General features: G+C 29.2%; 1 protein-coding gene across 1 annotated transcript in view; it reads left to right on the top strand.

The window, feature by feature from the left end:
• Nucleotides 1–12,646, top strand: part of nrm (neuromusculin) — a gene marked incomplete at its 5' end in the record, with an annotated part of 472,198 nt that overhangs the window by 159,158 nt on the left and 300,394 nt on the right.

Below are 12,646 nucleotides of genomic sequence, written 5' to 3'. Positions count from 1 at the left end.
GAGAGAGAGAGAGAGAGAGAGAGAGAGAGAGAGAGAGAGAGAGAGAGAGAGAGAGAGAGAGAAAGAGAGAAATACTTTATTCATCTATGCTGCCTAAATACATCAGGTTGCTATATCACACAGCATACTTATCAATCCGTAATCGGACGTATATAAGTGACATATAATTACATAGTATAATAAGATATAAAGAAAACAACTTCTTTTTCCCTACAGTTTCCTTTTACAATCAAATATAACTAACTATATTTATAAGTTGTATTATAAATATTTAATTATAATTAATAAAACTACTGAAAGTTAAATAAATATAAAGGTTTAGTCATTTTATGGAAATTATTAAATTATTAGATTACTAAATGATAGCTATATATTTGAATCCACTTAGCCAGGCAATTAACCTATAAATGATAAATCTTCCTGATATCATCAATCGTCTGTAGTTTCCATTTGTCAGTCACATTACTGTTTTTCGTACTGTGGAAAATCCTTTTCTTCAGATTATTATATAGTGGACATTTAAAAAATTTATAATAAAGTTTTTCATTATTTTTTCTATTACACATTTTACACACTTATTGGGAATTAATTTTGATGATAGTATTATTAACCTATATATTTAATGTACTTCATGTATAGTTTCGTTTGTACATTTTTTAGTAAAATTTTAGTTTAAATCTAAATCTAGTTTCCTCAGTTCGGTTTCTGTGTGGATTGGTTTCTTTCTCTTTGGTGTCCAATTTTGCTTGATTCTGACTCTGTCCCCAATGTTTTAATGTTGAGAATTTCCTTCTACGAGAGAGAAAATAAAAGAAAATGGGGTATTTTCTTCGGATCTTAAGAAGCACTTAATCATAGGATTAAATAGGAAACAGAAAAGTTAGCTCGACAACAATAGAGGGAGGCGGGAGTGGGGCGGTGGAGGGGAATGGGGTATTCTTCTTTCAAGTCCGCCTTCCCATTAATCAGCTTACTAGCTTTTTACCACTTTTCACTCTAGAAATACTTCTTTTACTAAAATCTATATTCTTTCAAATACTTAATATTTTTTTATAACATATTGTGATACTGTATTTTACTCATTACTAGCTGACCCAGCAATGCGTCGCTATTGCTATATTTGAGTATAGAATTAATGAACACAATTGATAGTTGGTTATAAATTTATGTATTTAGTTAATTTACAAATCTACGTATACTGTATTATTGTAATTTGGTAACATAAATTGATCCACTATTTGCGATGACATTGGTTTTTAGCATCTCACGAAAGAAGGATTAAAATAGAACATTTGAAAATATTTCTTTTATTTGAAACCCATAGTTCTCCCTTATAAATTCAAAAGTTTACAAGTTAAGGTCCAGTAATTCAAATGTATATTGTGGACTATGATTTGACCAATCCCTTTATATATATGATGTGATAAGACCGTAACTATGGTTACGTATTTGATAACAACTAACATCGCAATATCATCGTTAATACTGGTCGGATTTAGGTTATTTTTCTTATTATTTAAGGCATTTTTACTATATATTATGTAATGTAAGTCCACATAAAATACGAAGTGTTTTTGATTAAAAACCCTCCCTGTGTGTAAAAAATTTAAAAATATCGAAAAAATTGAGACGAGCTACGAAAGTGTGGTAAAAGATTTTTTAGTAGTGAAAAAAAGTTAATATTCGATTTTAGCAACTTAAGAAACTCTTAAATACGAATTTTTGAAAAATCGGAAAATAAAAGTTTTCAGTCTAAACTTTTCGCTCTATATCCATCTGCTTTTGATTTATTTTTAAAAATCTGAAAAACGGAAATAACTTCAATTTCAGCTTAACCAATTTACACCAAACAGGGCAGTGCACCAAAAGATACAAACCGGGACTAATTAAGAGAATTATAACCGGAGATATAAGATAAAACTTGTGAAATTTCCCCCTTTTTGAAACCTATACTTTGCCTTTATTAGGGGTTATATTTATTACATCAAATATAATTTTTATAACATAATATTGTTTTATTAATTTTTGTCGAAGTAGGCTTAAAAAAACAGACATTCAGTTTTCCAATGGTTCTATAAACGTAAAAATCGGGTAAAATCCAGAGGAGTTATGTATAATTGTATGAAAAATAGACACCTGAAGAAAAAAAATCCGAATAAATCGAGGCGAAAAATTTAGAATTTCCTCGAATAATGGTATTTGGTTCTTGGGACGACACTAAAAGCGAATATTATTTTGTTTTTTCTAAAAAAAAAAAAATCTGACCTACTTTACTCCGAGCCTTACGCTTAATTTTGTTCATAACTTTTTTTTCTACTGGAGAATCTGGGATTTCATTATCTTTAAACCCAAATGTTTGATTTAATGTTTAATTTAAATCGGTCTAGTAATTCAAAAGTTTATTGTTGACAAAGATTCGACCATTCCCTTTTATATATGTGGATTATTTTTTACATTATATTGGTATAAATCAAATTTTAATTTTTTCTGTATAGAATGTATATTTTTATTCCACTTTTTTATGATATTTTTTCTATATATTTCAAATTCCTGGTAAACATTGATGTTTTCATCTCTAAGGTTTCATGGCTTAGAACCAAAACTAACTAAAGCCACTAGGAATAGAAAAAAATATTATTTAAAAAATAAATTAATAAAAATAGCTTTTGTAATGTTTCTAAAAATTCTTTTTCTGTGCCCGTATCACGAAACTTTCACTTAATACACCACTTTAAGTCGATTAATCCTCTCTTATTTTAGAGATGATATTTCTATAGATACACTGTGTTAATTTCTATAGTGAGCCTAACAGTTGATATATTAAATATCTCCAATTTTGATATTATTTTCGAAAAAGTACTTTTAATAATATTTTTCTTAGCTAATCTTTAAAGTTTTTCTTTTGCAAAACTATAGCAGAAATAAAAAGTAGAACAGTATTCTAAAATTTAAATTCTGCTAAATTGTTATTGAGTCAGTATTGAAAATATTGTAAATGATTTAAGGAGGTAGTCAACCGAAATACTCTAGGCGAAAATTAAAAAAAAAAAAATTGGTAATATGTTGACAATAACACATTTTCTGACTCACATTCGAGCAGGTTAAAATTAATTTGAACATATCTTTTCTTTTCGTTTATGGATTTTTCGTAATTTTTTCATAAGTTTCTACTACTTATATAAAGTTATATATTATTTTTTTCTATGATCTTTTGCTTTCCAACGGTGTATAATACGTATATATTACTAATTTTAATTTCGGATATGTGTTTACCACGTGGAAAAAATATTTTCCCTTTTATCTCCTGAAGTAATTTTTTTGTAGTTTTATCTGTTAATATTTGTTAATCAATTTTTAATTTTAGTAAAGATGTGTGGTGGTTATTTATTTCAAACAAACAGAATGTCAAATTACGCGCAAGCCATTTGAAGAGAAGTTGAAACAAACTTATATGGTTAACAAAAAAATACAGGAAAGTACTACTGAATATGTTCTCTTAACTAATGTTCTCCACCGTGTTGCCCAATTAGACTAGTCTTCAAACAACGGATGAAGTTTTACCTCTTTAGTGAAATATCGCGAGTTAGAAAATACACACGTGAGACTAATTATTAAAGCTGTGGTTATTCAGCTAAATTAAAAATTAAAATCTGTACGACTACTAGAGGGTAGGACGCTGCAGTATTTTGTATGAAAGTACTGTTTTTAAACAAAGGTTATATAAGATGCTTTGTTCAAGGTTATGCTCAAACGCCAGATTTTTAGGGCTCCCAAATTCATAGTGTTTACTCACGGCTACAGTAACAGAATAGATAATCATCTGCTACTGCCGGTTTCAAACTCTGGCCCGGGAGTTAGTGGCAAACAGTCCTTTACTCACTGAGCTACTCCGCTCCTTTGCAAATCCACTATAGTAAGATAAACTAGGTCAATGATGCAATTTATTAATAAATCATTTCTTTCATGAGTAGCACAAAAAGAGCAGGTATAGTTTAAGGGGTGATGAAAATGGATTAATTTAGAGTCGTATGAAAGGTAGTCGTTTCATCTAATATAGTTCTGCTTTGAATTAAGCGGAATTTTAAAGATGATTCAAACTCTGGACTTTGTCCAAATTACATTTTTAAAGGATCTATATATAAAAGCCAGATTCACACGATATGTAAATTTTTTACAATATATCGATGAATTCCTTTGTTCACGTTCACCTCCAGCGAAATCCCTCGGATTTTAAGTTATCTCTGTTTAACATCGTCCTTTTCAATAGAATTTTATGTTTTTATTTTAATTTATATCATCTCTTGCGCTATGGGGTAATATATCTACAGATATAAAAGAAATGTGTTCTTATAACCGCCCAGACGAAATGTTATAGTAAAACTAATGAAATAGCGATGCCTTCTAACGAGATTGCACTGTAAAGCCCTTATGCTCCATTAAGCAAATGAATTTTCTTGTTTCCCTATATATGGTTCAAGTAAAGCTACTGCAAAAAAAAAAATGGGAATATATGAAGAGCAGTATTACTTTATCCTTTTCATTTGCCTAGTACTCGAAAATATTTCTGTAGTTGACAGTTATGTTCCGTTGTTGGCTAACGTGAATAAGTTATAAGGCAATACTGAAAATAGCAGCCATTAATTAATTAATAGTTTATTCGCTAAAAGTTTTTAATAATTCTTACTTTCATTAAATTAAATTTATACTTTCTTTTTCACCTTCGTCCATCACATTTGTGTTCGAATATCTAGCCCTAATTCGTTTAAATGTCCATGTATTTATTGTTTGTCTTTCTTATTGTATCTTAGGTTTTGTTTGAAGTGTTACACGTGAATGCTTTTTTAACCCTTGGTCAACTATAGAAAACTTTGTGTACAGTTAACAAAATCGGTTAGGTCTTTCTAAACCCGTTATTGTGGTAAATTGAATTAGAATGAGCAAAAAAGGTTTCTAATGTGAAATAATAATTTATTAAAAAATTATTGTTGTTCCCTATTGCTCCATCTAAATAACTGAGTTTCAAAACATATTGAGAAGGTTTTAAGAACGTCTTATTTGATTTTTAATGTTCTTTTTGAAAAAAGTTAAATGTCCTTGCACAACGCGGGAACTTAATTTTGAGTCATAATTTATCAGGCTCTGTGTTTATGTTCATTTTATATTAACACTTTCTTCTAAAACCAAGCAATACGTCACTTCTGGTAAATGTTAAATTCTAATCTTAAAATATGCTTCTGTAAAACATTAAATATTGTTGAAAAATAAAAATATCTAGGTGTTACTGTGGATAAATGTTTTAAAGATATTAAGAGTATGCTCATATACAATGTATTACGTCCAATTTGTACTTAACAGAGAAGCTTTAATAATGGTGTACAAAGGATTATTTGAATCGATATTAAGATGTGATCGAATGCAATGGTTTCAGGGCTGTTAGTCATTTATCAAAACTTGCAAATCTATTGAACATTAAGAACAATAACACACTGCAGTAACACAGCAGAAAATCTTAAAAAATTTGGTACTATTTTACTTTTACAGAATTATCTTCAAACTGATGGATAGTAATTTCTTTAGAAAATAAGTAATATATCCACGAAATGTTAGACAATAAAAATAATTTATCAAACCACCCTATACAAATATATTTGGTAAACGTACTTCAAACTATATGGTACCGTATCTGTTCAATCGGTTACCGGAAGAATTAATAAATAAATCAACCACAAAGAAAACTATAAAAGAAATTTTTCACTGGGTACTTTACTTCTATAATTCCCAATAACTGATTTTGATTCACCAAATGACCATATCTGCCTGTATTTTTACTTAAATCCATATAATTATTCATTATAATAATTATTCACGATTAGAATAAGCTATCTGTTTACTTAATTATTATTTATTTAGATATTATTGGATCCTTATTTTTATCGTATTCTGTATCATCTTGTTTTATTCTAATAATTATATTAATTCCCTAATTGTAAATTTAGTCCTTTCAGTTATTTTTATTATTATTATTTTATTTTTAATAATATTTTTTTTACTTTATTTTCATTTTAGTAATTGTTAAATGGATTATTTGTTGTATTACTAGAGATCAGTTCATATTGTATTGATCCTGCTTATAAATTGTACTAGCCTCCACAAAGCCCTTATAGTCGAAATTGTAATAATTAAATTTCATTTATGCCTATCATTTTTATATCTTATTTTGGCACCGACCGATAGATGTCATCTGGACGGAGAGTATTTGATGTAGTTTTCTAAATAAATTAAACAAAAAAAAAAAATAAAGCGTGTAACATTTTTTACTAATGATATTCCAAATTTCTCCGAATGCTATAAATTTGTCTATTTAATTTTTTTTTTCAGTAAAAACGTCGTTGTATGTGACTTTAAATGAAAATGAAAATCTGTTTAAAAATTAAATCGTAAGAAAATTTGTTGAACCTTTTTAGTCCTAAAGAGGTATGTTAAGATCCTCAGAAATGCTAGAATATATATTATATATAGATATGCATTAATAATAATAATATCATTTTTATAGATATTAATATTATTATTTTTCTTGAAGTTATCTTTTTTTTATTTTGAACTAATATTAAAAGGTTCGACAGCTCAAGGAAAGTATTACTACTTAAAACTTTACACATTTAAAAAGAATGATTTAAAACAAAACCTATCACAGGGAACGCTAAAGAATGAAAAAATCTTATTCTGCAGCTCTCAGTTATATAAGAACCTCAAGACAACTGGAAAGTAATAGTACAACAGCCGGGGAGAAAAATAGTCCATTTCACCCAAATTTTTGGTTACTTTAATAAAAACCATGTGTAATTGCTATTCAAAATTGATGAGTCTGCCAAGTGTAAGTAGGGGGAATAAACTATTATGGCTGTTACAAAACGTTAAAAATAATTAATTCTTCCTTCGGAGCTCTATACCTTAAAAACTATTAACAACATTAGAAAACATAATACAACAACATTTTAAGTAAAGTAAATTTTATAAAATATGAACCCTATTTACGTTCGAAAGTTCTCGAGATATAGCTTGTTAAAAAGCAACATTTCTTAAAAATATACTAAAAAATTAGTGGTTAGTTAATTTATTTTGAGAAATCTATATCTCAGGAACTATGTTACGTATAAATGGCTATAAGAACTCAAATTAAAGCTGGGTTCATGTATAAAGTAGTTTATGACCTTTATCTTGGTAGGAATAGTAATTTTGTTGATATTTGCCAAAATAAATTGATTTATAGTTGTTCAGACAATAATTTTGATTTATAAAAACATTTATTTTAGACACTGTAAGACGTATGTCTGATAGCACTCAAATTAAAGCTATTTAAATTTACTATAAAATAGTTCAAAACGTTCTTCTTTGTAGGAGTAGTAGTTTTTATGATATTCGACAAAATAAATTTACTAAATTTTAATTTCTAATTGTTCGTATAAAATGTTTGATTTTTCAATAAATATACCTCAAGACCCATAAGGCGAAAATATGTCTGCCAGCACTCTAAATAAAGGAAATTTAACTTACTATAAAGTTGTTTATGACATTTAACTTTATAAAGGTAGTAGTTTTTATGATATTCGCTTATGAATATAAATTTGTCAATTTGTTCGAACAATATAAATTAATTTATATTAGCAAATATTACGAAAACTACTTTTCCTACGCAGAAAAAGGTCATAAACTACCTTATAGTTCATTAAACTAGCTTTAATTTGAGTGCTAATAGACATCTGTGCTTAGAATGGTTTTAGAGACATAGAATTTTCAATGTCGACCCGCCTAGTTTATTGAGCGTTTCACTGTTGTATTTCAATTGCTTTCTAGCTTTATGGTTTGTTTATTAATTTTCTAAAGTCCTTATTTAATCCGAAATTAGATTCATCTATTGACTAAATAGTATTATGAATTATTACTTCTTTCAGGTTATGAATATTTATAGAGCCAAATCGTTTAGAGAATGAATAGACAATGTGCCTGGATCATAAATTGTTAATTCTTTTAAACGGATATTATTCAAAAATAGTACATTTTCTACAAATTTTCCTTTAATGCTTAATTAGTTTTGCAAGATTAAATAGAAAAATTAATACTGCAGAGCATTTAGTTCGACTCGTTTTCTTTTGAAAAAACGAATGCCTATTATCGATTCTGTGATTAATTGATGGCATTGCTTATCATATAAAGTAAAAAGTTTCGCTTAGTCATCATCCTTAAAGGGTTGCAGATATCAATAATTAATATCAATTTTTTTTATATCTGGTGTAATATTAAGAAGTATTTCTGTATCGTTGTATCCGAAGATGGATTATTATCTCAGTTATGCATTTATCCCAACAACTTTACATCCTCTCTCCACTTCATTTCGCTGTGTTCTTCCAGTTTAAGTATATCTACAAAGTTCATATTTATGTAGATGTTTGAATCCTTCGTTTTATTCCTCCTTTTCTGAGCCTAAAATACTATATAAATAAATAATAAAAAATAAATCTTATCTTTGTTGACTAGTCTGGAATTTATTCTATAATTAGAAATCGATAAAAAAAAGTTTTGGCTATAATAAATGATTGCATACTTTGATTATGTAATTAAATAAATATTGATTAAAAGTTATAATGAATATCTAGGGAGGGTGGTAGACTTAGTATACTTAAAAAAGTGTGGTTGAAATAGGTCAAATGTCTTAAACACTAGAAATTTTAAAATGTCGACTTATTTACGCTCTCTCTAGGTAGTTCTTTTGATTTCATATGAAAAGCAAATGTTTTGGTTGAAAAACAATGCCGATTTCTGTAAGGTATACAACGTGTAAGAAATAACATTTTTCGGTCTTCTACTGATATATTAACATATATTTGAAAACTGACTTGTTTTTTATTATATTTTCTTATTTTACAAATGCATTTACCAATAGAGGGTTAGAAGCATGTTATATAGCTTTTATATTTTTGAAAAATAAAATGATAACTAAAATATTAATGATATTTTTTTTATGGAAATCTGACGTTAGATTTAGTTCCACAGTGAGTACGATGGATGAAGGGGTGTCATGATATGTCGGAAACCACTACAGAATTCAGTATTTAATTATTTATTATTTATTAATTTTTTTTATTATGATTATGATGTTACATTGTTCACCAGGTAGCTGATTCTTGGGCTGGACAGTTAATATTTATGCCGATTAATGTAAAAGGTTTCCATAAAAGCTATCAGTAGGACGATTCTGGAAGAGTAAATAAGTCTAATGTATTGTACTATCTTTACAATACATTCAATTCAACATAAATTGAAAAAAAAAATCGCATGTGACAGTATAAAACTAAATCCGCGATATGTAATATTGCGATTTCTACTACAGGAAGGAATCAAACTTTTATCTATTTTTAGAATATTTATAAATAAATCATATAAACAGAAAAAAAAATATTTTTAACTATATAACCTAATATGGAATGTTTTATTTTATAAAATGTATTATAATTAAAATAACAAAGACTATTGTGCGCAATTCCTTAATCAACTCAGATATTTTCTTAATACATTTTTTCATTGAGTAGACAAATTAACACAAAATATAGCGCAAGAATAGAATATTTCGTCCGAAATTCTAATTATCATCAAAATGTTGGCTTGTCCTATTGTTGATTATAACTTTTAGTGAAAATAAAAATATTTTTCCTATTTGGTAATACTTGTGACAATTTTTAAAATATAGTCATATTAATATCAAAACCCAAAAATGTTAGGATCAGCAGTTATTGCTTAGAATTTCCCTCCTAATGAGAGGTATGTAGGATATTTTTTATCATTTTCTCAATATCAAAATAATTCAGGAAACCAATTTATTTCAAGCTTTCAGACAACTCGATTTATTATGAATGTAAAACTACATGCCCGACAGATGAAACAAGGAACATTATTGTCCGAATGCTCTTGAAGAGGACACATGTTGCTGAGTCAACTTTTAAACCAGATAAATCAGTGGAGGAGCTCCTATCCCGCATTGTAATCCAGAGGACGGGCGGGAACAGGTGCGAAAACCCTACCGACAGATTTACGGCCCTAAGGCGAAGGGAAAATATTACTAAAGGTAAATCCCATATAAATTCCTTTCGGATCTGGGCTTGCTAAGAGCGGAATAACGAGGAGTGGAAGAGGGCACTAACTGATGGCCCTTTATATTAGGACCGTTAATTCCGATAAAGAAAGGTTTCCCGCCGGAATTTGATAATTGTCCCGCGCAAAACGTTTCCCCGGGCGGGCTAATTGCCGCCTGATTTGTTCACAAATTACTGAAACCTTGAGCAGACAGCTCTCCTTCATCTGTTACCCGCCCCCTCCCTTCCTTAATTGAAGCCTCTCCGCTTCATCCCTTCCTCCTCGGCCATAACCATAACAATAATGATTATTTACACTCCTTTCTCCGGGATCTTCCTAACAGTTGCGGTGCTGTTACTCATTTTATTCCGTTTTCTTCACTCTGCAATCAACATTCTAACACTCTTCTTCAATTCCCATTTATTTGTAATATCATTATTTCGTGTATAAACCATATTCTGAGAATGAGAAATAAATTTTATACTAAAAACTTTTTAATTACATCTATTATTGTATCGACATTTAGAAGCTCCTCTTCATCCTTATTATGCTAGATTTATTTATTATTTTTTCGTCGAATTTCTGAATATATTCATACAATTTTATTTTATATTGTCTTGAACATAAATTACATCATTTGAGGAGAGAGTATCATAAATCAAAAGAATATTTTTAGTGAATAATTTTGAAGTTTTCTATCAAAAATTAAAATATTCGCTTATAATTTTTTTTTTAATTTAAAATTTTACATATCAAACTGATTCACTTTTTTTTAATTTAAATTTTTCCTTGTTGGAGAGATATATAATTCAATGTTTGCAAAAGAACATTACCTGAGATCCTCCCATAATAAGTTTTTATTCATTCATTGAAGTTCACATTTGTATTAACTAAGTATAAAACCAGTAAATATGTTTATAATACGAGTTATATTAAAATATTCTGATACTGTCTTGTGGATAATCCACCCGTTGGTAGAACTCCAATTAAATTTTTAGGACAGGAGATCTGAACTTATTTTTTTACATCTTTTCAGAAGCCTAGGAGGATCATCAAGTATTCATTTTTTTTATTTTGTGAAGTTTCTGTAATTCTTTTATTTAATTAACATATCTTGTATAACAATTGAGTAAATAGTTGATAATTAAGAGGAAATATTTTTAAGTTTTGGACTTTCCAAAATCTAATTTTTTAAAGGTTTTTATTACCTATCATTTGCTTTGCATTCATGTATCTTATTTTATGTAAGTGTAAGTCTTTTCTCTCAATCTTTACTAATGGCACTTTTTCCTGAATACAACTCCATCTAGAACTCTTCTTGTTTACCTCCATGGTATTTTTGTTTTAAACTATTGTTTTTCTTGATTTAAATTATATAAAAACAAATCATGCTTCATTTCACTGTTTGTGGTGGATGTTATGAGTCGTAGGAAAACGGGTTCATAATCCAGCTTTAGATGTTTCCAGAGCCAACGTCGAAACAATTATCAACATCACTTTTTCTGTACCTCCCTGTTACAACAATTGGGAGGATGTTGGTTTAAAAGTTAATCTTGTTTGCTTTGACTTCAATCTATTGGCACCACTGGCGTACGCATACCGTGGCACCTAATTTGTAAGCTACTGCTGTTATTGCTATCAAGAAAAAATAAATTACTTTCAACAACTGCAAGGTGATTTGAATATTCTAATAGCGACTCGTTAAATTCATTCTCTTATTAATCTCTCCGAAGATCAAAATTGATCAATTCCCCTCGGGTTAGGGGAGAGGAGGCCGTTCTTCTGCTCGGCTGGACACGCTAAGGTCATCTGGATGGGGTTACCCTCCTGATAAGATACGGTGCTGCAGTCTTATCACTGCACATGCCCGCGAGGCGGTGGAATCGATCTAATGTTGTGTGAATGTGATAGGAGCCCTAGAGATGAATAGCTGCACGAGCCTGGATATTTCCCTCCTTTCTCCCCTAAGCCCTTGATCCAGGCGGTGCATCGGCTGTGAACAAAGAAATGGCTTGTTATACCGTTGACATCCCTTATATTTAGCGGCGGCTGGGGGTTAATTTTCTGGAATAATCCGCCCGTCGTGTGAAAATCCTCCCTGCGATGTGTTTATGCAAGCGTTAATAGCCAGGGTATCAGGTGGGGTTTTCGTTGCAGGGAACAATATCGTTTATTTTCTTTTTTAGGAAACTGTGTTATTTTTGTTTTTATCTCTCGTTTTGTCACGATTATTTTTATTAATACTAATAAACAAACCAACAAATTTGTATATAAAACATCTAGAATACTTTTTTTTTCAGTGTACTAAATGTTTCCCCACCCCTTACATCCATGGCATAGCAAGTTGTTAATATTAATGACACAAACACGGAATAGAGAATGATTTTATACGAATAAAAAAAGTAGCAATTACGTTTTTAAATTCTATCTCCTCTACTATAGTACCAAAAAGGTTTGTGTTCGTTGTTGAACTACGTCTTAGGACCTGAGGAAAAATGATAGGTTAAAGTATAAAAAT

This window comes from Halyomorpha halys, unplaced genomic scaffold (assembly GCF_000696795.3).
Source record: "Halyomorpha halys isolate HHAL.00 unplaced genomic scaffold, Hhal_1.1 Scaffold48.1, whole genome shotgun sequence".
NCBI classification, from domain to species: domain Eukaryota; kingdom Metazoa; phylum Arthropoda; class Insecta; order Hemiptera; family Pentatomidae; genus Halyomorpha; species Halyomorpha halys.
The sequence above is the reverse complement of the archived record's forward strand: the minus strand, read 5'-3'. Positions and strand labels throughout refer to the sequence as shown.